Raw genomic sequence first — 26,477 nt, 5'->3', positions numbered from 1 at the left:
TCTTCACCCAGACTGTTGTCAATCTGTGGAATTCCATGTCCTCTGAAGCTATTCAGGCTTCCTCATTGAATGTTTCAAAGGTAGTTAGATGATTGTTTGAATAATAAAGAAGTTGAGTGTTATCGTGAGAGGGTGGGTAAGTGAAGCGGAGGCCATGCAAGGTCAGGCATGAAGTTATTGAATGGCTGCGCAGGCTCGAAGGGCGAGTTGGCCTACTTCTACTCCTTTTATATTTATAGGATCCCAGTTATCTACTTGGCTTGTCATATCGTTAAAGAACAAATTATTCAAACAGGACTCACCCTTCATGAAACTTTGCTGAATCTATGGATTGTAGTTTGAATTTGACCAGTTTCCTGCAATCATTTCCTTAATACTAGATTATATGCATTTATCTTCAATGCTAATGTTTGCTATTCACTTTTTATTCCTCGTGATGTTGATTATAGGCTGTTACTCCCTTTCTTTAACCTGTGCATTCCATTCCAATTCCTAATCAAGGGACGAAACGAACTAAAAGATCTGCCCTGATTGCGTTGTAAAATACTTCAATGGCTGAATAGCCTTATTCTGCTACTGCCTTACAGAATCGGAAGGCAGAATCCATTCCTCATGCCTCTATGAGGGCCTGAGGCCTTCCATCTTGAGGGCCTGAATGTCTTCATCTTGTTTCTGAGTTAACAGTTCAAGCTTTGAATATCGTTTTCCTGTTGTTATGTAAGGCGCTTGTTGGCTTATGGAATCTTATTGTTGGTATGTTGCATTTTGAGGAGCTAAAGGGCCTTCTCGTGCTTTTCCATAACAGGCTAGAAGGACTAACCAGTCTCCTCTAGAATTCCTAAAATGGAATCGAGGTAGTGATTGGTCTTCTCCCATTCTCTTATAGTAGATACATGGGCTGAACTACTTCCTTCTCTTCCTATATATACCAAAAAAATCATTCTCGTCTTCCTGTGAAACAGACTCAATTGTCCGAGTGGCCGCTGTATATTACAGTGAAACAATCGCCAGAAACTTTAAGGCCTGTTCTAGTTCGTGTGTTCCAATGTCAAGGAGGCTGAATGGTCCCTTCTTTTAATGTGTCACAGTTTACACGGGCTGAACTACCTCCTCCTGTTCCTACTAAAACAAAACTCCAGTGGTTTCACATCATTCTTGTCTTCTTCTGGAACAGTCTCAATTGTCTGAGAGGCCTCAGTGTATGACAGTGAAACAACCTCCAGTCAACTTAAGGCCTCTTCTCCTTCATGTGTTCCAGACTCGAGAAGGCTGAATGGAATGTTACTGTTAATGTTTAACAGGATACAAGTGCTGCATGGCCTACACTGAGTGCAGTGTTGTATACTTGTGGGCCAGCCTGGCCTCTTCCTGTTCCCGTATATAGACTCCAGGAGCAGAATAATCCCCTCCTGTTCTGATGTCAGCTGTGGAAGTTCTGTTCTGGTGTAAAGTACTTCTGCTGCTCCGGTGCAATAGACTCATGAAGCAGAATGAATCCTCCAATTATTGTTAAATTGGCATCTGTTGCTGAACCGTTTGAGTGTTATGTTAAAACAAGATCAGCTTTCATTCTTGTCAGCTCCAACGGGTATTGGCTCAACCTGCCAATTTGTTTCCTTATACATTGACGCCCTCATCACAGGAAGAAAGCGAGTGAAACATATCTGAACTTCCCCAATGTAACAGTATCCTTCCTTTTGGAGGATAACTAAATTTGTGCAAGATTCTCTAGATGTGATCGCACTAAGATCCCTTTCAGTTGCAGCAACACTTTTCGTTTTATATTCTCGATCTGGCTTGCGATAGAAACTGACAAAAGGACTAGAATTATGGACACTTCCATAAGCGAAGCAATCTCCCATTTAATATAGAGATGAAAATGTTTTCTTCTCTCGAAAGGTCATGAGTATTTCGACTTCTCTTCCCACAGTGGTGAAGACGTTCATTGTATATCAGTAAAACAGAGTCAGACGGATGTACGATGAGCAAGAGAGTGTCAACTTATCTGTGTCGCCTTGCTGCATGTACAATTGAGGCCACAGTTAAATCCTGCACAATGTCATTGAATAATGGAGCAAATTCAAAGAGCTCAATAGTTTATTCATGCACATTATTTGCATTTCCCCATTATTAATAGTGGAGGCTGAAAAGCCCTCTCCTCTTTCTGTGCAAGTTACTGGTTAAGGCTGGCTGATTTTATCCTATTCCACAGTAACAGTACATAAGAGATGAATGACATCCACCTTACACTGTGTATTCTACTTCAACTGGTTAATGATATTTCACACTCAATTTAACTAGGTTTGATAACTTTAATTGCCTCCTGATGTTCTTGTGTCATGGGACAGAGGAACAAAATGACCTTCAGCTTTTCTTGCCTTACACTCATGATAGGAAACAACCATTAACCCATTTTCAAGCACGCTGCTCAATGTTTGTATGGTTTCCTTACCTTTCATTGTAAAAGGGTCATTAGGCTGTTGAACCAATTCGTACTCCCACCCCATTGCTGTCTAAGATGCCCTGGGCTGAATTGTCGCCTGGTGTCCCCTTGTAACAGGCAAGAGGAGCTCAATAGCCTCATCATACCTGTGTAAATGGTCCGAGATAGACTGAATGGCTGTCTTCTGTGCATGAAAAATAGGCTTGTTGCATGGCTTGGGCACTTCCTAATCTCCTTTAAATGATTGCTGGTGTGACTGACCTGGGCCAAATCCCATATAACAGACTGTCAGTGCGAAATGAATTACTATTTCGTATATCCAGCTGGCTCGAGATGGCCTCCTCCTTGTTCTGTGTAGCAGACACGAAAAGCTGAATGGGTTTGTCCTCATACACTTGAAGAGAATGGAGAGGTTGAATGGTCCCCTGTTGTTCTTTTGGAACAGACTCGAGAGGCTGAATAGTGTCTTCTTCTTTGTGGTTAACGGACTCGTGAGTTTGAATGGCCTCCTACTAACAAACACGAAGTTTTGATTTATACAAGAATGTGCAAATCTGGAGCAGTAGACCACTCCAGCCATTGAGTCTGAGCCACCTGTTGGAAAGATCAAAGCTGACCAGAAACATAAAATCCCTACAGTGTGGAAACAGGCCGTTCGGCCCAAAAAGTCCACCAACACTTCGAAGAGCACCCCGCCAGACCCATTCTTCTATTACTCTACATTTACCCTTGACAAATGCGCTGAACTTACACCTTCCTGAAAATGTTGGGCAATTTAACATGGCTAATTCAACTAAGCTACACAGCTTTGCATTGTGGGAAGAAACCAGAACACACTGACGATACCCATGCAGACACAGGGAGAATGGGCATCTCCTCACAGGCAGTCGCCTGAAGCTGGAATCGAGCTTGGTTCCCTGGCGCTGTAAGGAAGCAATGGGAACCACTCAGCCACCATGTCACCGCAGTAATATTTTTCATTGAATCTGTGCTTTCTCATTCTTTCATAAGTGTGACCATTTCTCTGTTTTAACCTCATAATTTTGTCTACTTCCATTCGGATAGTTTTTATTTTCAGATTTTCAATGAATTCAGTTTTCCTCCACCTGCCATTCTGCGATTTGAACCCACGTTCACAAAGGATAACCTTAATGTTCTGGATTACTAAGTCAGTAACTTTGTCAGTACACTACTACCTTCCCAGCTGACTGTGTTCGAACACTATTTCTCTGTCAGAAGGTTTAGACTGGAACGGTCAAATGTTTGCTTGAAGCAAAGACAAGTTATGAAAATAGACTGGTAACGAATAGTAAAAATTATTGAATGTTACCGAGCAGCTCATTAATTAAAACATGCTGCTTGAAAAGACTGTCCCTTCCCTTCAATCAATGCGCTAAAGATGAAAATTAGCTTGGATTGAACGAGCATTAACTGAACAGGATGTCTTTGTGATGGTGACATTTGTCCTTTTGTGATGGTGACATGTCTGAGTAATTTCTCATACTGCTGGGCAGATACCAGTTTTACAAGGGCATGTCTTAGCCTGTAGTTCAGTCATGGGGAATAAAATGTCCTCTTGTTATTGCTGAAAGGTTGTTATGATCTGCAATCTCACGATCTACATCTATATCCTACAGCTGTTTGGCTATATTACCTGGAGAGAATCAAATAAGTAGTAGCCAGGCATCTGAAATGCTGAGGTTGTCAGTAAGAGGCAATAATGGAAAATGAACTCGTTATCTCTTGATAAGAAATGACGCAAATGCCACTGCTTTGTCCATGGAACCATTTCCTTGAGTTTCGGAGTATGGATGGCACTAACTCTTTCAGTTATTTTTCTCTTTGTCTTTTCTCCTTCTATGTTGTCTGTACAGGTGAACTCCTTCTGTTATTCATCTAATTGCCTACCACCCTCCACAGCTGTAAGTACTTGCATGTTTAAACCACCAAATTGTTACCTCATTGTTAGACATCCCTCGTGCTGATTCTGAGACACCCGCCTGCGTTCTGCATTAAACGACAGTCGTCCCATATCATAAAGATTGTTGGGAAGTGAGGGATATCCCTCACTGTGAGGATAAGGGTTGTGATTGATTGTACGTCTACTGCTGCTGCTGATGGATCACAATGCCTCTCGGCTTTCCAATTTGGAGTTCCCTGACCTGTTCGTAGGGTTTCTCAATTCGCAGTAGTCGCTTCCAAATTATACTGTGGAGAGTGTTTCATTATGATCATGCGATTTCCTATCCACCAGATATATGTGTGGTCCACTTCCATAGATACTCTGAAATACGGACGCACTCGTGGCAACCAAATTGGTGACGATGTTCCCCTCTTTTTGCTCACTCATCCCTTTCCACTCCCATTTTTCTCCACTTCTGTATGCTCATTCAGTGATGCTGTGTAAAAATTCTTGGTGATGAACGTTGAAGTACTTTACCCAGACTACGTTGTGTGCCCTTGTCACTCTCCAAATTTTCGAATTTGCTTTCAAATTACAAGACAGCTAATTTGTCACCAAGGTGTAGTTGGCATTAGATAGTCGTCAGCAGAATGTTTCCTTGACCACTTTGACATAATGCCACGGGAAAATGCTTATCTCTATATACCCTGTGTTTACGTTTCATAATTTTGTAGACGTCAGTCAACACCGCCCCCCCCCCCCCCCCCCGCCAATTTCTTCTTCTTTTCAAATGGAAACAATCCTAACCCACTCAATCTCTCTTCATAGCTAGCAACTTGCATACCAGGCAACATTCTCTGAGACATTCTCTGCACCCTCTCTAAAGCATCTATATCCTTTTGGTAATGTGGCGACCAAAACTGTACACAGTATTCTAAATGCGGCCGAACCAATGTCTTGTACAATTTTAAGATGACCTGCCAGCAATTACACTCAATACCCAGTCCAAAGAAGACAAGCCAAAAAAAAATGCCTTCTTGACCACTGTATCCACCTGTGCAGCAACCTTCGTGGTACAATGGACCTGAACTCCCAGATGCCTCTGCTCATCAAAGTTTCCCAAAGCTCTTCTGTTTACTGCATAATTTGCTCAAGGATTAGACGTATTGCATCCTAGAATTGGTTTGAAGGGCAAATGATAACGTTCCAAAGGAAGAGGACACCTCCACCGTTTGGTCTCCTCTTTTATCCCTCCTTATTCATCCTCGCTCGCTTTGTTTCTCCTTTTCCATCAAACATCCGTGCCGCTCTGTCTCGCTCTGTCTCTCTCTCTCTCTCTCTCACTCACACACACACACACAGCAAACATACGCACACACGCTCCTGTTCGCTTTCTGCATCATTCACATTGACACACTTTTCACGAGAGTTTGGTTTGGGAATCTAGCTCCGTTTCCTCGAGAGGATCGTGCATCTGTGTGAGAAGGACAAAGCCTTGGGTTCCAACCGACCCACTTACTTTCTCCAATCCTTGTACCGTATAGCCTTTATTAAATCTGATTCTGTTCACACATGACTCGAATGGTATTGGACTTTGACAGACAGGAGAGAAGCATTTGACAGAATGGACAACAGCTTTATCGTCATATAAGCATGAAAGATAGGAGCAGCTGTAGGCCATTCTATCCCTCAAGCCTGCTCCATCATTTAATATAATTATGGCTGGTCATAGAGCTCAATATCATCATCTTGTATCCCTTTCGTATCATTTGATCCCTCGAGTCATAAGAGTAATATCCTTCTGCTTTTTGAAAACAAAGTCTTGACATTAACCACTTTCCGTGTTCATGTGTTCCATGGACTGAGCCCTCTCTGGATGAACAAATTTCTCCTCACCTCCGCTTTAAAATGTCGGCCACTTATGTCGACCACTCCCCCACTCTCTTTCTCCTTTCTCCTTGGATTATTCACACTCGCTCCAGGACAGTTTGTGAATAAAAGAGAACACGAATCATCGCAAATCTATTCGGCCTTAATGCTCTGCTCCCCCAAGCTAGCAACAAGAAATAACCAAGACTGGGAACAAAATATGCTCAAGATTACACCAAGTCAGGCATCCATGGAGAGTCAGCAAGCTAACATTTCGAGTCCAGATAATGTTTCATTAGAGCTGATGTGAATTGTGGATGGGCCTGAATTTATGCACTAGGGGAGAGAGTGGTGGTGGGGTCTGGGTTGGAGTGCTGTGGAAAAAAGGATGTTGACTTTTCAGATTAAGTGAGTGATATGTGAGGATGAGAGAAAAATGTTGGGTGGAACTGACAGACTGTGAAGTACAGAGAGTCCAACTAGAGTGGAGGAAGGGGAGAGAGGACATAGTGACAGAGAATGTCACAAGCAGAACTAAAAGAAATAATGTGCTCGCCGTCTGAAGGTGTAGAACTCAATTTTCAGCCCAGATGGTTGTAAAGTGCATAGCGCAAAGATGAGATGTTGTTTTCCCAGTTCTCGTTTTGATTTGCTGGAGTATTGCAGCACGCTGAGGGCAGACAAGTGGGCATGAAAGCAGCATATGGTACGAAAATGACCGGCTTCAGGAAGGTCTTGCTTACACATGGACGAGAGGTGTTTTACAAAGCGGTCACCCAGTCTGTGTTTGAATCTTAGAATCCCTACAGTGTAGAAACAGACCATTAGGCCCAAAAGATCCTCCTGACCTTCCAAACATTACACCATCCAGACCCATTGTCGTGTCCTATTATTTTACATTACCCCACAATTACGCACCTGACGTAGACATCCCAGGATAATTTGTGTAATTTAGTGTGGGAATTCACCTAACGTGGGAGGAAACATGAGCACCCGGAGGAAACCCACGCAGACACAGAGAGAATGTGCAAACTCCAAACATACAGTTGCCCGAGTGTGGAATCAAACTCAGATCCTTGGCGCTGTGAGGCAAAAGTACTAATCAATGAGCCACCGTGCTGCCCTATGGATTCTCCCGGTTTTATCACGTACCAACACGATTACTCTCACTCTTCTGAACTTCAGTGGATACAGGCACAACCTGCACAAACATTGCAGGTTGATGATCCCCTTTTCCCATCCTAGAAAAATAAATCGATTGAACCTCCTTTGAATAGCATGCAACACATTTAAATCCTCCCTGAAATGAGGAAGACCAAAACTGGTTCATAGGAATCCACGAGTGCTTTCAACAAGAGCCCATAAAACATCTGCAAAACAGCGTGGCGTTTATATTCGAATGCACGATAAACGCACAGAAACAGCCCCCAACTTCGTCAGCGCATGTTATCCCCGTGGAGACACTTCTCTAGTTCTGAACATCCAATGTCCTGTCATTCATTGTCTGTTCCTTGTATTGTTATTTCTTCCAAAGGACATCACATCACACTTATCAGGTTTGAACTCCATCTGCAGCGATCTGTCCATCTGACCACTCATTCACAATCTCCCAGAAATCTACAATCTTTTCCATTACATCTAACTCCCCACAAAACTTAATTGCCACCCCTTCAGCCCGGACCCACACTCCTATTTGTACAATTTATGCATATCATGAAACCAATTAGGAACTAAGCACTGATACCTGCGGTGCACCACGACACACTGTTCTGAAGTGATGCAAACAGCCTCCTACTGCCACCCCCGTCTCCTGGTACACAGACAATATTATATTCAATTTATAAAGTTAGCCTGGAAATCATGTTTTTTTTAAATAGTTTCCCGTGAGAGACCTCAGCAAAGGCCTTGTAGAAATGCAAGCAAACTACATCAAATACTCGATGCTAATCTAATCAATTGTTCACCTCCGCAAAAGGTTCCACCAAACTTTGTCGGCATGACCTCCCTCCAAAAAAGCCATGCTAAATACCTCTGATAGCATTGGGTCAAACTGAAGTCTGATAGTCTCCCAATGCTGAGCAGCTCCTGCATCAATCCTATGGTGTGTTTTGGAGCCGGACATGGCACACAACTTGAGCACGATTTATTCACTTGGATTTTCAGTAAGAAAGATAACAGGGAATGAGAGAAGGACAGAGAAAATTCAACAAGAAAATTTGCACAAGTTTCAATTCTTGTTCGGATTGTTCAGCCAGCAGTACGTGGATGCTCACTCTCCCCTTTAAACAATCTTTTCACTTTGAGCCTGAGAAATCTTTGAAGCAAACGATCCGACACACGATCTGAAACTGTTTGGGGCAGGGAAAGCTTTGAATAAAAACAACAATGAAAGTGGCGTTTGGCCTGAGGCCTATTGGAATCTCGGCGCCCCCTGGGGTCGATGTCAGTTATGCATGTTTTTAAACTGTATATTTAATTTCCTCCGTGACTCCTTGGGTTTTAGACGTCTCTGATTAACGTGGTCCCGTCGGAGTGTGACCCTGTATTTTTCAAACTCAAGACTTATACCCTGCCAATCCTGAGAGGCTCGTCTATCAATCATACAGTATGTTTTGGAGCAGTTTTGAAGACCAGTGTTAATGAATCTTTTAATGATGTGTGACACATGCATTTGAACCCCAGTGCCTGTGAGGAGATCTTTCTGCCTTTTTCACTCTGTCTTATCTATCTTCCTCCTTCTCCGAAATTCTCTTGTTCTTTTATTAAACAAATACAGATATCCCATTGACAACAATGTGAGTCGTCATTGTTTCAAATTGGGAGACTGGAATATTTAGCAGAACAAGGTGATTTACAAGACAAACTGATTAAACAGATACGTGAATAGGTAGCACGAGCATCTGGAAGGAGGGGAAGGAGGAGAGTGTTAGTCATTAGAGACTCATAGTTAGACGTTCAGATAGAAGGTTTGTTGGGAACGAACGAGATTTGCGGGTGGTGTGTTGCCTCACAGGTGCCAGTGTCCGTGATGTCTCGGAGCGTATCTTTGGCGTCCTGAAGGCTGAGCAGCTTCAAGTCGTGGTCATGTAGGTACCAACGACAAAGGTAGAAAGAGGGATAGGGATGTAATGCTGGAGCCTAGGTTGGAAACTGAGAGCTAAAACAAATAGAGTCATTATCTCTGGTTTGTTACCCGTTCTACGTGATAGCGAGGCACGGAATAGGGAGAGGTAGCAGCTGAACGTGTGACTGCAAGAATGGTGCAGGACGTAGAGTTTCAGGTATTTGAATAATTGTGGGCTCATTCTGGGGAAAGTGGGACCTGTACAAAAAGGACGGTCTTCACTAGAACCAGAGGGGTACTAATATACTGGGTGGAGTATTTGCTGGTGCCATTCGTGTGGGTTTAATCTAGCTCATCAGGGAGATGGGAACCGGAGGTGTAGATGCAGTCCAGAGGAGGATGAGAGTAGGAAGGACAGGGGCAGGATTTCAGGGTCACAGGACTATGCTGGCAGTCAGCGAAGTGTATTGAATTGTGTCTACTTCAAAGCCAGAGGTATCCGAAATAAGGAAGGTGAGCTTACAGCACAGCTAGGTACCTGGGACTTCATGTTATGGCTATTTCGGAGACATGGATAGAGCAAGGTGAGGAATGGATGTTGCAGGTTCCCGGGTTTATATCTTTCATTGAAAATAGGTAAAAGAGGGGGAGGTGTGGCCTTGTTAGTCAATGACGTATAACGGCATCTGAGATAACTTTTGATGAGGACTCGTCGACTGAGGTATTGTGGTCTGAGGTTAGAAACAGGAGAGGTGAAGTCACTCTTCTTGGAGTTTTTTATAGGGCTGCACAGAGTTCCAGAGAGGTGGAAGAGGGGATTAGCAACATTATCCTGGTTAGGAGTGAAAGGAACAGGGTGGTCATTATGGGAGACTTTAACTTCCCCAACATTTATTGGAAATGTTATAACTCTAGTACGTTGGATGGATCAATTCTTGTCCATTGAATACAGGAGGATTTCCTGACACAGTATGACGAAGGGCTGACAAGAGGGGAGGCCACACTGGATCTGGTGCTTGGTAGTAAACCAGGACAGGTGTTTGATTTAGTTGTAGTTGAGCACTTTGGAGAGAGTGACCATAATTCAGTTACGTTTAGCTTAGCGATGCAAAATGATTGGTACATGCCACAGGTCAAGAGTTATCGATGGGCCAAGGGCAATTCTAATGTGATTAGGCAAGAATTAGAATGTATAGAAATGGAGTAGCAAAATGCAGGGGATGCAGACAATGGAAATATTTAGCTGGTTTAAGGATATTGCGTGTCCTTGACAGGCTATCGTGATTTGGAGATGCCAGTGTTGGACTGGGTTGTACAAAGATAAAAATCACACAACTCCAGGTTATAGTCCAACAGGTTTAATTGGAAGCACACTAGCTTTCGGAGTGACACTCCTGATGAAGGAGCGTCGCTCCGAAAGCTAGTGTGCTTCCAATTAAACCTGTTGGACTATAACCTGGTATTGTGTGATTTTTAACTTGATAGCTATATCCCTGTCAGGCAGGGAGGAAGTGATAAGGTAAGGGATCCATAGTTTACGACAGAAATTACATCTCTTGTTAAGAACAAGAAAGAGACTTGTGTGTTGATGAGGCAAGACGTTACAGATGAGGCAATGGAGAGTTACAGATCAGCTAGGAAGTATTTAAAGAGAGAGTTAAGAAGAGCAAAGAGAGGACAGAACAGTCTTTAGCAAATAGAATAAAGGAGAACCCGAAAGCTTTCAATAGGCATGTGAGGAATAAAAGGATGATTAGGGTAGAAATAGGGCCAGTCAAAGACAGAATGGGAAGTTGAGTGTGGACCTTGTGGAGATCAGAGAGGTGCTAAGTGAACGTTTCGCATCAGTGTTCACACAGGAAAAGGAGAATATTGTAGAGGAGAAGAATGAAGTACGAGATATTAGACCAGAAAGGATTGAGGTTAGTTACACACAGCTGTTAGCAATTCTAGAAGGAGTGAAAGTAGATAAGGACCCTGGGCCGGATGGGATTTATCCCTGGGAAGCTAGGGAGCAGATAGCAGAGACTTCAGCTTTGATATTTGAGTCGTCATTGTCTACAGGTTTAGTACCTGAGGACTGGAGAATTGCAAATGCTGTGCCCCTGTTCAAGAAGGGCAGCAAAGATGACCAAGGTAATTATAAATCAGTGAGCCTTACGTCTGTTGTAGGAAAAGTTTTGGAAAGGATTATAAGAGGTAAGATTTGTAATCATCTGGCAAGTAATTATTTGTTTTCAGAGAGTCAACATGGTTTCGTCAAGGGCAAGTCGTGTCTCACAAACCTCATTGATTTTTTTGGGAAGGTGACCAAGCATGTAGATGGGAATAGGGCAGTTGACGTTGTATTCGTGGACTTCAGTAAAGCCTTTGATAGGGTTCCACATTGTAGGCTGATGGAGGAAATGCAGAGGTATGGAATTGAGGGTGATTTAGCACTTTGAATTAGAACCTGGCTTTTTGGAAGAAGGCAGCGAGTGGTGGTTATGGAAAATATTCAATCTGGAGTCCAGTTTCTAATGGTGTTTCACAAGGATCTGTTTTGGGACCACTGCTGTTTGTCATTTTTATAAATGACTAAGTCGCAGGCATAGGTGGATGGATTAGTAAATTTGAAGACGACACGAAAGTTGGTGGAGTAGTGGACAGTTTGGAAGAACGTTACAGGTTGCAGGGGGATTTGGATAAACTGCAGCATTGGGCTGAGAGTTGGCAAATGGAATTCAATGCAGCTAAATATGATGCACTTTGGGAAGAATAACAGGATGGCAGAGTACTTGGTGAATGGAAGGATTATTGGTCTTGTGGATGTGCAGGGGGATCTGGAAGACCATGTGCATAGATCCATGAAGGTTGCAAACCAGGTGGATAGTGCTGTTCAGAAGGCTTACGGTGTGTTAGGTTTCGTTGGTAGAGGAATGGCGTTCCGGAACCGCACTATCATGCTGCAGACTATGCAAAACACTGGTGCGGCCATGCTTAGAATATTGTGTACAATTCTGGTCGCCCCTTTTCAGAAAGGATGTGGAAGCATTGGAAAAAGTGCAGAGGAGATTTGCCAGGATTTGTCTGGTCTGGAGGGAAGGTCTTATGAGAAAAGGCTGAGAGACTTGGGTCAGTTCTCAATGGAAAGAGGGGATTTGATAGATGCATAGAAGATGATCAGATGACTAGATAGGGTAGTCAGTGGAAATATTTTTCCTATGATGATGACGGCAGCTTGTACGAGGGGACATATTGAGGGCTGATAGATTTAAGTTAGACGTCAGAGGCAGATTCTTTATGCAGAGTGATAATGCCCTTTCTGCTAACGTAGTCATGTCAGACACATTAGGGACATTTGAATAATACTTATATGTGCACATGGATGATGATGGTATCGTGTAAAGGGACGAGCTCAGAATAGTTCACAGGTATACGCAACATCGAGGGACAAAAGGTCTGTTCTGTGCTGTACTGCTCTATGTTCTATATATAAAAAAGTGAAGTTTGCCATAGTTCGAAGATGATAATTGCAAGTGATCGTATTGGAATGCGTAACATTATTCCCAAACATATAGTGGAAACTGACAAAAGTGTAACCTTTGAAAGGCGAAGTGCCCAAAGACGTCATAGACCAAAAGATACTGTCAAGTAGAAAAGAGGACTTGGTGCCTGAAATAACGGCATAGAAACAGATAACCCGTCAGAAATTCTCCCCCTCTTTACAACCATAGTTTTTACCATTTATTTAGCACTTGACGCTGGTCTAGCATCCTCAAAACAAGCTGTTAGAACGAACGAAACCTCTGACACTCCAGTTTATAGCTTTCAGCCAGGCTCCTTAATCGGACCAAATTAAGACACCCAATCAGGGAACTCAACGCCTATGCCATCTACTCAGCAGACTTCCTGTAATTCACTACATGTGCTTCCCTCTTATTCCAGGGATGCAGTCCTGTTCTTTTCCTTGTAGCCTTTCCAGGGGCATTTCTGCACCAGAGCCTGTTCCCCTTACACGGGCTTGCAAATGTATAATGAACCCGATGGCCGAATCCAGAGAGTCTCGGAAGAAATTCATCCTCTTCTTCAAGTAGCAAAGGCGTAATGACCGAGACATGTGCCATCTCAATCTCAGACTCCGAGCTGTGTTTGATGCGAAATGGAGAGGGTGAACCCATGGCTTCTGAATGCCCTTGCAGTGTTCCGTGATGCTGGGTACTTTTCATTCCTACCCCGTTTAAGAGTTTGCAGCGTTCATGCGGTCCACGTCCTTGTTGAAGATCTGCTCACCTACCTGAACTTTGTAGCATGAGGGACCTGAAGTCGCGTTAATCATGAATTCTACCGTGCAGAACCATTTTCGTTATTTCGACAGTAAACTTCGTCCTCTCAAGTAAACTGTCTTTATCGGTTAGAGGAAGCTTGCGTCCTGATGTTGTTTCCAACTGCACTTCCAGGTCCAAGAAAGTGAGATTTAACTTGGTGCACATTCTTCTCCCTGTTAACAACTGTGGAAAGCTATCCCTTCAGCTGCATAGCGGGTGGCACAACACAGGAAACTGGCCAGTTTGGTATCAAGTGAAACAGTAAGGTGTTTCTTACAGCTGGCCTTCAATGTTTGGATCAAGGTTCCCGCCAGACTCTTTCGATGATGGATGATATGGATCTGTCCTAACAATGCAAATACCATTGGACTTTGGGAAATACTTGAATTCCGTGTTGGTAAATGATGGCCCGTTGTCTGTGAAAGAAACTTACGGGACCCCGTGTATTGCAAAAGGTGTTCACAGCTTCTTTATGTAGTCACCAGTTTGACGAATGAACTCTCTGCCAGTCCAATTAATTTAAGTGGGCGGCCACAACGATTAAGAACGTTAATGTACGATGTGGCCAACATCGTCGACGAGCACCTAAGTCCAGCGTTTACCGTACTATTCCCATGAATATGTGGGAGTAGCTGGTGGCAATTTTTCCCTTGCTGGTAGTCTGGGCGCTGGACAACAGCATGGCTATTTTGGCATCCAATCCTTGTCACCAGGCCTGTGTTCCGACATGGGGTATACTCTCTTGCTTTATTTAAAACCAGCAACACAGAAAAGATTCGTCCCATCCAGTAATTTGAAAACATTTGAGTTGCCAAGAACTATGTAAAGTAAAACTTCACAACGTTATATCTTCAAATATAACAGAGAATAATTAACCAATCACTATTCACAATTTCTTTCTCTAGCCTATCTTTTATCTTTCCTTCTATAATGCTAGCCCAATAAAACATGCAATTATGATTTACAAAATAACATTTCTTGTCTCTGAACCAGACATCTGGAGGTACTTGACATGAGATATTCTTGTGTCTTTTTTTCTCCTTGTTAGGAATTTCTGCTTCAACTTTCATAATCACAAAGGTACTTTAAGAGAGTTTTTTTTCAAGCAGAGTCTAGATTAGAGTGATGCTGGAAAAGCACAGCAGGTCATGCAGCATCCTAGAAGCAGGAAAATAGATGTTTCAGGCAAAAGTTGAAGGGCTTTTACCTGAAACGTCAATTTTCCTGCTCCTCGGATGCTGCCTGATCAGCTGTGCTTTTCCAGCACCACTCTAATCTAGATCCTGATCTCCAGCATCTACAGTCTTCACTTTCGCCTATGTTGCAAGCAGTCTGTAACATGCTCGAACTTGGCAGTTCTCCTCTCAACTGTTCAAATTTTCCCTGTCTTATACGCCAGCGCATCAGATTGTATCATTGGCTTTTAAGGTTGTCAATATAAGAACAAAGAATAACAAAGGTAATTTACAGCTCACATACAGGCCCTTTGGACCTCCAAGCCTGAGCCTATCCAAATCCACTGTCTAAACCTATTGGCCAATTCCTAAGCATCTGTATCCCTTTGCTCCCCACCCACTCATGCATCTGTCCTGATGCAAAATCACTGAATGTGCCAATCTCTGCTGGCAACGCATTCCAGGCACCTACCACCCTCTGTGTAAAGTACTTTTCACGTGAATCCTCCTTCAACATTTCACGTCTCATGTTGAACAAGTGACCTCTCGTTCTTGAATCCCTCACTCTGGAGAAAAAAAAACTTATCTCTATTTAACCTGTCCGTACCCTTCATGATTTTGCAGACCTCAATCAGGCCCCCCATTAATCTCTTTTTTCTAATGAAAACAATCCTAACATACTCAACCTCTCTTCATACCTAACACCTTCTATGCCAGGAAACATCCTTATAAACATTCTCTGCACCCTCTCCAAAGTGTCCACATTCTTTTGGTAATGTGGCGACCAGAGTTGTACACAGTATTCTAAATACAGCAAAGCCAAAATCTTATACAATTTTAACATGACCTGCCAGCTCTTGTACACAATTCCACGTCGAATGAAGGCAAGCATACCATGTGCCATCTTGATCACTCGATCCAGCGTGCTGTCACCTTCAGGGTGCAATGGACCTGAGCTGCCAGATAACTCTGATCATCAACTTTTCCCAATGTACTTCCGTGGGCAGTATAGTTCGCTCCAGAATTAGACATCCCAAAAATTGTCACATCACATTTGCCTGGATTGAACTCCATCTCCCATTTCTCTCCCCAAATCTCCAGAGTGTATATATTCTTCTATATTATTTGTCAGTCCCCTTCGCTTTCTGTTCCTCCTCCAAACTTCGTTTCATCTGCAAAATTACTGATCAGCCCAACAAGGCTCTCTTCAGCGTCACTTATGCATATCTCTAACAACAGTGCTCCCAGCACTGATCCCTGTGTAACACCACTGGTCACCTTCCTCCACTTCGAGAAACCTATATCTACTACTCTCTGTCTTCTCTTGCTCAACCAGTTCTTTATCCACCTAGCTAGAACACATTGCACACCATTTGACTTCTTTTTCTCCGTTAGTTTACCATGGGGAACCTAACCAAACTCCTTCAAACTCCATATGAAATATGGAGCCCTTCTTTCATCTATCACTTTGGTCACTTCTTCAAAGAACTCTATTAATTTGGTAAGGCACGATCTACAACGCACAAAACCATGTTGCCCATCACTGATAAGCCAATTCTGTTCCGAATACACATTTATTTTATCCGTCCGTACCTTCTCCAACAACTTTCTCGCTACTGACGTCAGGCTCTCTTGTCTGTAGTTACCTGGAATATTCTTGTACAGGCGGAATACATAAGCAACCCTCCAGTCCTCCGGCAAATCACCTGTGTTTAAGGATGCTACTATGATTCCTGTCAGGGCCCCAGCTACTTCGTCTCTCGCCTCCCTCCGCAACCTTGGATAGATCACATCCAGTCCTGGGGATTTGTCTACCTTAATATCCCTCACCGGACCCAACACATCGTCCCTCCTTATGTCAAAGTGATCCAGAGTAGGCAAACTTCTATCTCTAATCTCAACATTGATCACCTCGCTCTTGTCAGTGAACATTGATGCAAAGTTATCGTTGAAAATGTCAGCCATCTTCTCCGGTTCGACACAGAACCTTCCTTCCTTATCCTTGAGTGAACCAATCCTTTCTCTAGTTATCTTACTTCTTGCATGTGAATAGAATGCATTGGAATTCTCCTTCATTCGGATCGCTGAAGTTATTTCATGACCCCTTTTAACCAGCTTGGTTCTTCGTTTAGGATTGGTCCTACTCTCCTCATATTCCTCCAAGGCCGGTTTCTTTTTTCTTAGCTGTCTGGACCTTATTTATGCTTCCCTTTTCCTCTTGGCTAGTGGCATGAATTTCCCCATTCATCCAAGGTTCACAAATCTTGCCTTTCCTAACCTTTGTTTTCAAAGGGACATTTTTATCCTGCATTAACTTCAACCTATCCTTGAAAGCCTTCCACATATCAAATGTGGACTTCCCATCAAATCAGCTGCTCCCAATCCTCATCTCTGTACTCCTGTCGAATTTTGATATAATTGGCCTTGGCCCAGTATTGTACTCTTCCCTTAGGAAAACACTCATCTTTGTCTCCAAGTATTCTAAAACTTTCAGATTTGTGTTCATTATTCCTAAAGAAAAAAAAACCACTGCAAGTTTTGGCCTGGGCTGGTTCGTTCCCCAAAATCAGGTCCAATATGGCCCATTCCATCTTCAGACAAATGACATACGGCTTTAGAAAACTTGTCTGGATACTCCTTACAAATTCTGCCCGAACCAGACCTCTGACACCAATTGTATCCCAGTCCATGTTGGAAAAATTAAAATCTCCCATCACCACCACCCTGTTGCCTTTACATCTTGCCATAATTTGTTTCCATATTTGTTCTCCTACTTCACGCTCACTATTGGGAGGCATGTACTGCAGCCCCAACCATGGAGCAGTATGGTGGCTCAATGGTTAGCACTGCTGTCTCACAACACCAGGGTCCCAGGTTCGATTGCAGTCTTTAGAACATAGAGCATAGAACAATACAGCACAAAACAGTCCCTTCGGCCCACGATGTTAAGCCGAACATCTGTCCCAGATTAAGCACCCATCCATGTACCTATCCAGTTGCCAAGTACCTAAGGTCGCCAATGATTCTGACTCTACCACTCCCACGGGCAGCGCATTCCATGCTCCCACCACTCTCTGGGTAAAGAACCCACCCCTGACATCTTAAAAAGAGCAAAGAAAGTCTACAGACCAGGTACTGGCCCTTCAAGCCTAAGCCTACCCAACTGTACTGTCTCAACCTGTCGGTCAATTTCTAAGCATCTGTATCCCTCTGCTCCCCACCTACACATACATCTGTCCAGCCTGCCTCTACCACCTCCGCTGGCAACGTGTTCCAAAAGCCCACCACCCTCTGCGTGAAGCACGTGCCTCGTGTATCCCCCTTTAAACATCCCACCTCTCACCTTGAAAGCATGACCTCTCGTTATTGTATCTTCACTCCTGGGAAATACCTTGTCTTTTTCCATTCTGTCTATACCCTTCATGATTTTGTAGACCTCAATTAGGTCCCCCCTCAAATAAACTAAACCTACTCAATCTCTCTTCATAACTAGCTCTTCCATACCAGGCAACATCCTCGTAAACCTTCTCTGCACCCTCTCAAAAGTATCCACACCCTTTTGGTAATGTGGCGACCAGAACTGTACACAGTATTCTGGTTGGGCCGAAGGGCCTGTTTCCACACTGTAGGGAATCTAATCTAACTATTTCTTATTTCTCCCCTCTGTCCATAATGACTCACTGCTCAGTCCCTCCACTGTGTCCTCCTTTAGTACAGCCGTGACATCATCTGACCAGCAATGCAAATCCTACCCCCATCCCTTTTACTTCCCTCCCCGTACTGTATGAAGCATCTATATCCTGGAATATAGGGTTGCCAATCATACCCTTTCTTCAACAAAGTCTCTGTGATTACAATAACGTTATACTCCCAGTCGCCAATCCAGACCCTACGTTCATCTGCCTTGACCACAATACTGCTTGCATTAAAGTACATGGACTTCAGTTCGTCAGATCCTTTGCATTCATCTACTCTTCCCTTTGGTAATTCTAACTTCATGATCCTTACAGTCTCTAGTTTCCACCTCACTGTCTACTCGTATCCTCTACTCTTCCTCGTTCCTAGCCCCGCTGACGCAGTAGTTTAAACGTTCCCCAACAGCAGTAGCAAAAACTACACCAAGACATTAGTTTCAGTCTGGTTCAGATGCAGATCAGACAATGTGTAATAATCCCACCGGCCGCAGAACCAGTCTCGATGTTCCACAAGTCTGAACCCCTTCCTCCTGCACCATGTCTCAAGCCACATGTTCATCCTGCCTATTCTTCAATTTCCTCCTGGGTAGCACATGGCACTGGTAACAATCCCAAGATCACGACCTTTGTAGTCCTCCTCTTTAACTTCTCTCCTAGCTCCCTGAATTCTGCTTTCAGGACCACTTTCCCTTTTTTTTTCACTGATACCATTGGTGCCTATACGCACTATGACACGACGTTCATCCTTCCATTTCAGAGTGCTCTGCAGCCGATCATTGACACCCCTGACCCTAGCACCTGGGAGGCAACATACCATCCGGGAGTCTCGTTTTCGGCCACAGAACCGCCTATCTACGCCCCTTAAGTTAGAATCCAGCATTACTATGGCCCATGACTTTTTCCCGCCCTTCCCCGCAACGGCTTCCCTCCCCGAGTGAGCTATCTCCCCAACAGCATCTTGTTTTGGAGGTAGATAACCGCTGGGCCCACCTGTCCTGCCTTCCGATTCTTTCTATGCCTTTTAGCAACCCACTCATTGTCTTCCTCAGCAATTATAATATGCTGTGTGACCAACTCACTAAACATGCTATGCACGAACTCCTCAGCATCGCGGATGCTCCACAGTGTGTCCATGCACAGCTCCAGAGCTGTCATGCGGTCAAACAAGAGCTTCAGTTAGACACACTTCTTGCAAGTCAGGGATGTCAGCCACGTCCCTGAGCGCCCAGATCAAGCAAGAGGCAGATATCATGGGTATGAGGCGCCCTACCATTGTAAGACTTAACTTTATATCAACTATCTAAAACCAAACAATGCACTTAAATATACGAAAGAAAAGAAAAACAAAATAAAACCGGATCTTGCAGAGTCTTTTTCTTCCGGCGAGAGGAGCTGTGTAGGAGGCTAATACTACACGTGCAGTATTTAGCTGCTGGCCAAATATATATTAAGTCCTTCCCTTTCTGGCAACCTCCTGGTCTCCAACGTCACCTCCACTCTATCTCCACAGCGCCTGACAGGAAGACGACCACGGGCTTCAAAGATAAGAATTTATCCTTGTTCTCTTACCTTCCTGGCTACCTCTTCGTCTCGAAAGTCACGTCGGCTCTGTCTCCCGCTGCTCCTGGACTGGAAAAAGGCTACGGGCTTCGAATGTAAGAATTTATGCTGTTCTTTTAATTTTGCGACAACCTCCAGGTCTCCATCGTCACCTCCACTCCGTCTCACGCTGCTCCTGGACAAGGGAAAAACAATGCTAAATTCAAACTTGATTGGTAATTGGTGTGTTTTAGGGGTATAGTTTAAACTGATTGGCTGATTCGAATCTGTTTTTGTCTTCAGGCAGCGAACTAATCGTGTTGTTTGAACCAGTGTTACATTGTTGCCTTATTGAGAACACTTGGTGCTGTTTTCGGCAGCTCTGCTGCCTGTAACTCTCTTAAAGGTACGTCCACATCTTCATAACACATAATATTCAACTAAAATCTTCATTTTGGAAGTCCGGGATGACCCTGGTCGAGTTCAGTCAATATTTATCGGCGATTTCTGCTTGGTGCAATCACTCTTGCTCCACCTAATAAAAAGTCCTATCTTCTAATGTGATATGTTCTCTCTGGGTCCAGAAAATACTCAAGCCTGATTATGATGGATCTTTCCTTACTCCGCCACTAACCGCTATTTTTCCAGTATAACATTCTTTTGTGTCCAAAATCTGATATTATCAGATGTGACCGGAAGGGCATCCAGAGAGGTCAGCTCGACTGGTATGCATCTGCCAGCGGCAGTCGGCTCAATATATCCTCATTTGCTACTTACAATTGTACTCACTTAGAATGAGACCCCTTCACTGAATTGGAGCAGAAACTACGGAAAATAAGAACCTATCCCGCTGTGAGTCGCCCTGACAGTGGTTTGTGGTCTGTCATTGGTTCATACTCGTATTTTGGTTCGTACTAGTGTTCGTGGAATTTCTTCATACCAAATATGACCGTCAAACCTTCCATATCTATGTGGGGACAAATTGTTCAGGGAGCATACACGTTCAGCTCCATTGGGCAATCTGTGTACCAACGTTATTCCGTTACCGTAGGGATAGGCATTACATGGCAGCACCAGATCAAGTTTGGTATTACATTTCAGAAGGTGGTAGCTGTTTCTGCCCTTCCATTCAGTGCATCGTTAAGGTGTCTGACCCATTTTTGAATAGTGCATTTAAGGGTGTGAGGATGGAGGCCAGGTTACGTACGAATCTTTTGTAATAAATCACCAATTTAAGGAAATACTTGAGCTCTGATTCAGACGTGGGAGCTGGGCACTGTTCATCAACCTCACTTCATCTTCAGTTGGGATTTGATCGTGTTGACACTGTCGACCAAGTAGATCAATTTTGCTTTTGAACATTCATTATTGTTTGCAACGACGTGAACTTGCCTAGGAGAAGCGTTTGAACACACGGTCCACGTTCTCCAAATCCTCTTTATTAGTTCTTCACATTATTCATACTTCATTTTGATACATGGCGACTTGGCGTAGATCCGGTAAAATGTTGTCCATCGCCTGTTAGAAAATGGCATAGGCGAATAAACCCTCAATGGCAGTCTCTATATTTGTATAAGAAGGCATGAAATGAATTTCTTGCAGCGTGCCTCTGGGGATCTTCATCTAACGACAATTGCAGATGCACATGTTTCATGTCCAGCTTTGTGAAGGATAGCACCCCAAACATCTTTCTGTATAATTGCACAACGCGAGCGGTTTGACATTTATCCAGCTGTGAAAAGCAGTTATTTCTTTGTTTAAAATCCGCACAAAGGTGAACCAAACCCTCGGGCTGCTGCCCATTTCGCTAACTGTGCTGGTTTAATTATTCTGTCACTTTCTAATCTCCTGATCTCTGTTGCTACGTTTTCGTGTAAGGCGTATGGCACTGGGTGGGCCTAACAGAATCGTGGAATTGTTTCCTGTTCAGCATTCAAGATGGTCTTGTCTCCTTCGATAGTTCCCAAACCTTCGTTAAAAACTTCCAGTTATTTAATTATAACTTCCTTCAGGCAGAAATTTTCTAATCGAAAAATATTGAGCCATTCATGTTGAATCTTTCTCAAACAATTCTGAAACATTGGGCTTGTGCCAGGGACTTCTACTAAAATCACTGGTAAATGAGCAAGCTGCTTCTAACACAATACTGGAACTGAAGTTGCACCCTTAACCTGCAAATGTTTTTTGATACGGGCTCTAAATCTTTCTGACGTCTTATACATACCGAAGAGTTGGAGTCAAGCGCGTATTTTGGTAAAGACTGTGTCTGTAATCACTGTTACAGCCACGTTGGTATCAAAACTTTTATTTTTTCTTTTGCAGGGGATTGCTCCGTTCAGCACCCTCCATCTCCTGACTATTTATTTTTCTTTCTTTAGTGAAACCCCCTAGGTAAAAACAATGACTGCAGATGGTGGAAACCAGCTTCTGGATTAGTGGTGCTGGAAAAGCAGATCAGTTCAGGCAGCATATGAGAATCAGTAAAATCGACGTTTTGGGCAAAAACGTATTCCTGAAGGGCCTTTGCCAGAAACGTCGATTTTATTGCTCATCTGATGCTGCCTGAACTGCTGTGCTTTTCCAGCACCACTAATCCAGAATTAATGAAACCCCCACACTAACTCCTAACTGTGGTCGAACTTATATTTTCCCCAGCACCCAATTTGTGTGTGTGTGTCCAAGTGTGAGACACATGAAAGCCAACTGGTGTACAAATCTTCATTCAATTTCCACACCAGCAAGAAAGGAAATATTCAAGTGGCCAGTGGCAAGCAGTGTCCTTCTCAGATGAGGCATCAAACTTCATTAGAATCACTGACCATTTAATGAGATGATTACTTTGATTGTTTCTGATTTGTATGTTGTTAAGCAATTTAAGCATTCCAAGTTCGACGTACGCGAGATTTTCACTATGTACACTCTCTGAGGCACCAGTCAATGTGTTCTCTTAGTCAGCTCAGTCCCAATGGAACTCTTTTGCTGTCTCAAGTCTGCATATCGGCTGCAAATACATTGGCTTACCAGATCAGATCTCGAAAGAAAATATTGATCATGTATTGACTTTGTTTTGAGGACTTCACTATGAAGTAATCAAGAGTTGATCTGTTCATGATATGCCCTGACTGAAGCGATACAATTGGGTGCATTAAAGTGGTATCCCTGAAGCTCACTCGGCTGGCGAGGCTTTCCTTTTCCATTGGCATGCTAGACACCTGATATGCTCCAATTGACACGTTTTCTAAAGCGAAAGCAAGCGGTAGTTCTGTTTGAAATCAAATTGAGCTTTAGGTATTTGACGCCTTTTTCATGGTTACATCATTAAATCACACTTACAAAACGGTCTCTCGGCATCTCAACAGAGGTAAGAACAATGTCACATGCCTCTGGATTAACATTGACAGAAATCCTAACACAGATTCGCCTGATTCTCGAACCACCGGGTAAAATCGGTAGCATCTCAGATTTAGAGGAGGTTTGGGATCATACTATTGCTTAACTATATCCATGTACTCTTGAAAGGTTTTAGCATCTAGTGCCTGAGGAAACCTTCAACTTGTAAAAGTCCTCGTAAAACTTAGTGTTTCGAGTCGACTTGCTTCCCCACACACATCCACAGTCAATATGATCAATGCCATTCCAACTTCATACTTAACTCTGCATTCCCACATATCTTTTGATAATTTGTTATTCACCTGATTATCAAGAACGAACATAAATCTGCCTTAAATATTTAAACTACCCGCATCCTCTGAAATGATAAAGAAATGGTTTCAGTAACTGCCTTTCTAAATATGTACCACGTTGTTTTCAGACCATGACCCCAATTCCACGATTTTGAAACATATATTGACAACTTAGTTGTGAATGTAGAATGTATAATTCATAACTTTGAAAATGGCTCGAAGTTTGGTGGTGTTGTCGATCGTGAGGAGAATGGCCGCAGACTACAGTCAGATACTGATCAGCAACTAAATTGCGCAGAGCAATGGCAGATAGAATTTAATTCTGAAAAGTGCAATGTGATACATTTTCGGATGTCCAATAAGAGAAGGATGCACATAAAGAGGGGTAGGTCCCGAGGGAGCAATGAGGAGCAAAGGGGTATTGGTGTGCAAGGCAGTAATTGCCTTCAGATGTCAGCACATTAGAGGGCGTGGTGAAGAGGTCTAACATAATGTTTGCCGTCATTTACACGGGTGTAGAATATCGGAGCAAAGAAGTCCTGGTGCAACTTTACAAGCCACTGTTTCAGGCACAGATGTAATATTGTGTGTAGTTCTGGTCGATGTGGACGTGGTTTGCATTGGGAAGAGTCCGGTGAGACTTACCATGATGTTGTCATGAAATGACTCAGTTATGAGGAAAGACTGGACAATCCATGTTTATTGTCATTGGGGCACAAGATGCTGAGGACTAACGGGTGGTGGGAGAGGGGTGTGTGGAAGAGGGGGGGGACATTTAGTTGAGATATGCAAAATTAAGACAGACATAGACGGCGGACATTCTGAGACTCCCTTCCACTTGTGACACATGTAGGAGACAAGACAGCATATATTTGAAGTGAGGAATAAATGGTTTTGAACAGCAGACAGTTCTCCAATTGGGCCTAAAGAATGCTGCTCTCTCAAGACCTTTTGCAAGAGGTACTATCCAAATACCATCTAATTCACCTTCTGTATCTGTGAAGCTGCCTTCAACGAACCATCAACATACACATCAAGTCCTCTGTATTTCGTGAAATACCACCATTCATTGTGACTACCTTGCCCAGCGATATTACTCACTCGATTACTGTCTTTCTGTGATGCCGCAATGTCTACACAGCTTACGATATCAATCAACTCACTATGGGAGAAAAAAAAGACTGTTTGAGAAGCATCAGGCATGACAGGTAATGACAGTTAATGGAGCAGCCACACTGATAAAGATCTGCACAAATTCCTGATAGAACTCTCGCATTCCCAATAAATATAATGCTTGTCTCTTCATCGGTGTTACGGTGAACTCCCGAACAACCTGTTTTCACATTCCCTGGGAATTTGTCCATGTTCGACAGCATGCCCCAGGAGTGTAAATTGGACTGGCAAATTCATTCTTAGCCAGCATTACCACCAAGCCTGCCTTCCAAACTCAATCGAATAATTCAAATAAATTCTGCAAATTTTAATTCCATGTAAGTCTAAAAATCACTAGTTCTTCGATTCCGCACAATTACATAGTCCAGAAATGAGGAATTAGTTAATGTTTGAAAAGTAGCTGGCACAGTTTTCATGCCAAATGGCTTGACTTTAAACTGATGCAATTCATTAATTGTTACAAAAGTGGACATTGTCTTCACTCTTACAGACAAGGGCACCCACCAGTATACACTAAATAAGTGCAACTTAGAGATATATCTTGCTTGTCCAACTTTTCAATACAGTCTTCTGAACGTGGATTCCGAAATGAATTGAAATTGTGTAAATGCATAAACTTTGTAATGCTCTGCACATAACCGTAAGGTCATGTCTGTATTTGTCAACATGACTATGGGTGAGCTCTGGTCGCTGCAAAACTGATTCCTATATGTTGTCTTGGAGCATGCATTCAAACGCATTTTGGCCCTGTGCCAACTTTACAGTGATACGTCTATAAAAATGTTCCTTAATTGGAACAACATTTCCTATCGCTGCACGAAACATAAATATATTAGCAATTCACAAGTTATTTCTGCTGATGTTCCCATGGAATATCAATAGCTCTTTCAGGTCGTTTCGAATTTCCAACGTAAGGTATCTCAATTATCTGTCACAATTTTTGAAAATGTGCTAATTGTCCAATTTAATTTGAGGAAAGTACAATGCAGAATCCTCTGAAGTTGGTTCTTCAATCTGTGTTGTCACAAGTAACAGCTTCTCCTTTGGCTTTCCTTCCTACCAAAATACCATTTGAGCATATACACAATGTATAATCTGTGAGATTTAGATCTGTCTGGAGTCCTGATCAAATAGTTTCCCTCACTCAATCTCCTTTAGACTTGATAATGTTCACTAAAACTTTTTTCTAAAGGTTCACCAAAGTTTTTGACCAGGCCAGATATGGTCAAGACATTTTAAGAAGATAGCCCAGAACTTAACTTTTCCGCTTATTTTAAGCAGACGTAAGGTAAATATCCCAGGAGCGACACAGCTAGTCAAACACTCAATATTGTTCAAAACAGAACTTATTCACATGCGAACTAAAGAAAACCAAATTTAGAATAACATCAATATATGAAAACCCAACCGAAACAAACAGGCAAGTAAAGAAAGAGCTGAGTTCTTTCAACATCCCATAAGAATCCCATGGCAAAAAAAACGGTTAGTTCAAACAATTTTTTTTTACCAGAGACAGTTTGCATAGAGAAAGGATCGGCATGGAGCTGTTTCTTTAGGTCGACAGCTAAACATTGAGCAGCAGCTTCAAATTGACTGCGTGCTGAAACCAAACCAGAAAACAATTAT

The sequence above is a fragment of the Hemiscyllium ocellatum genome, chromosome 41, assembly GCF_020745735.1.
Source record: "Hemiscyllium ocellatum isolate sHemOce1 chromosome 41, sHemOce1.pat.X.cur, whole genome shotgun sequence".
Classification (NCBI taxonomy): Eukaryota; Metazoa; Chordata; class Chondrichthyes; order Orectolobiformes; family Hemiscylliidae; genus Hemiscyllium; species Hemiscyllium ocellatum.
This window is presented reverse-complemented; position numbering follows the sequence as displayed.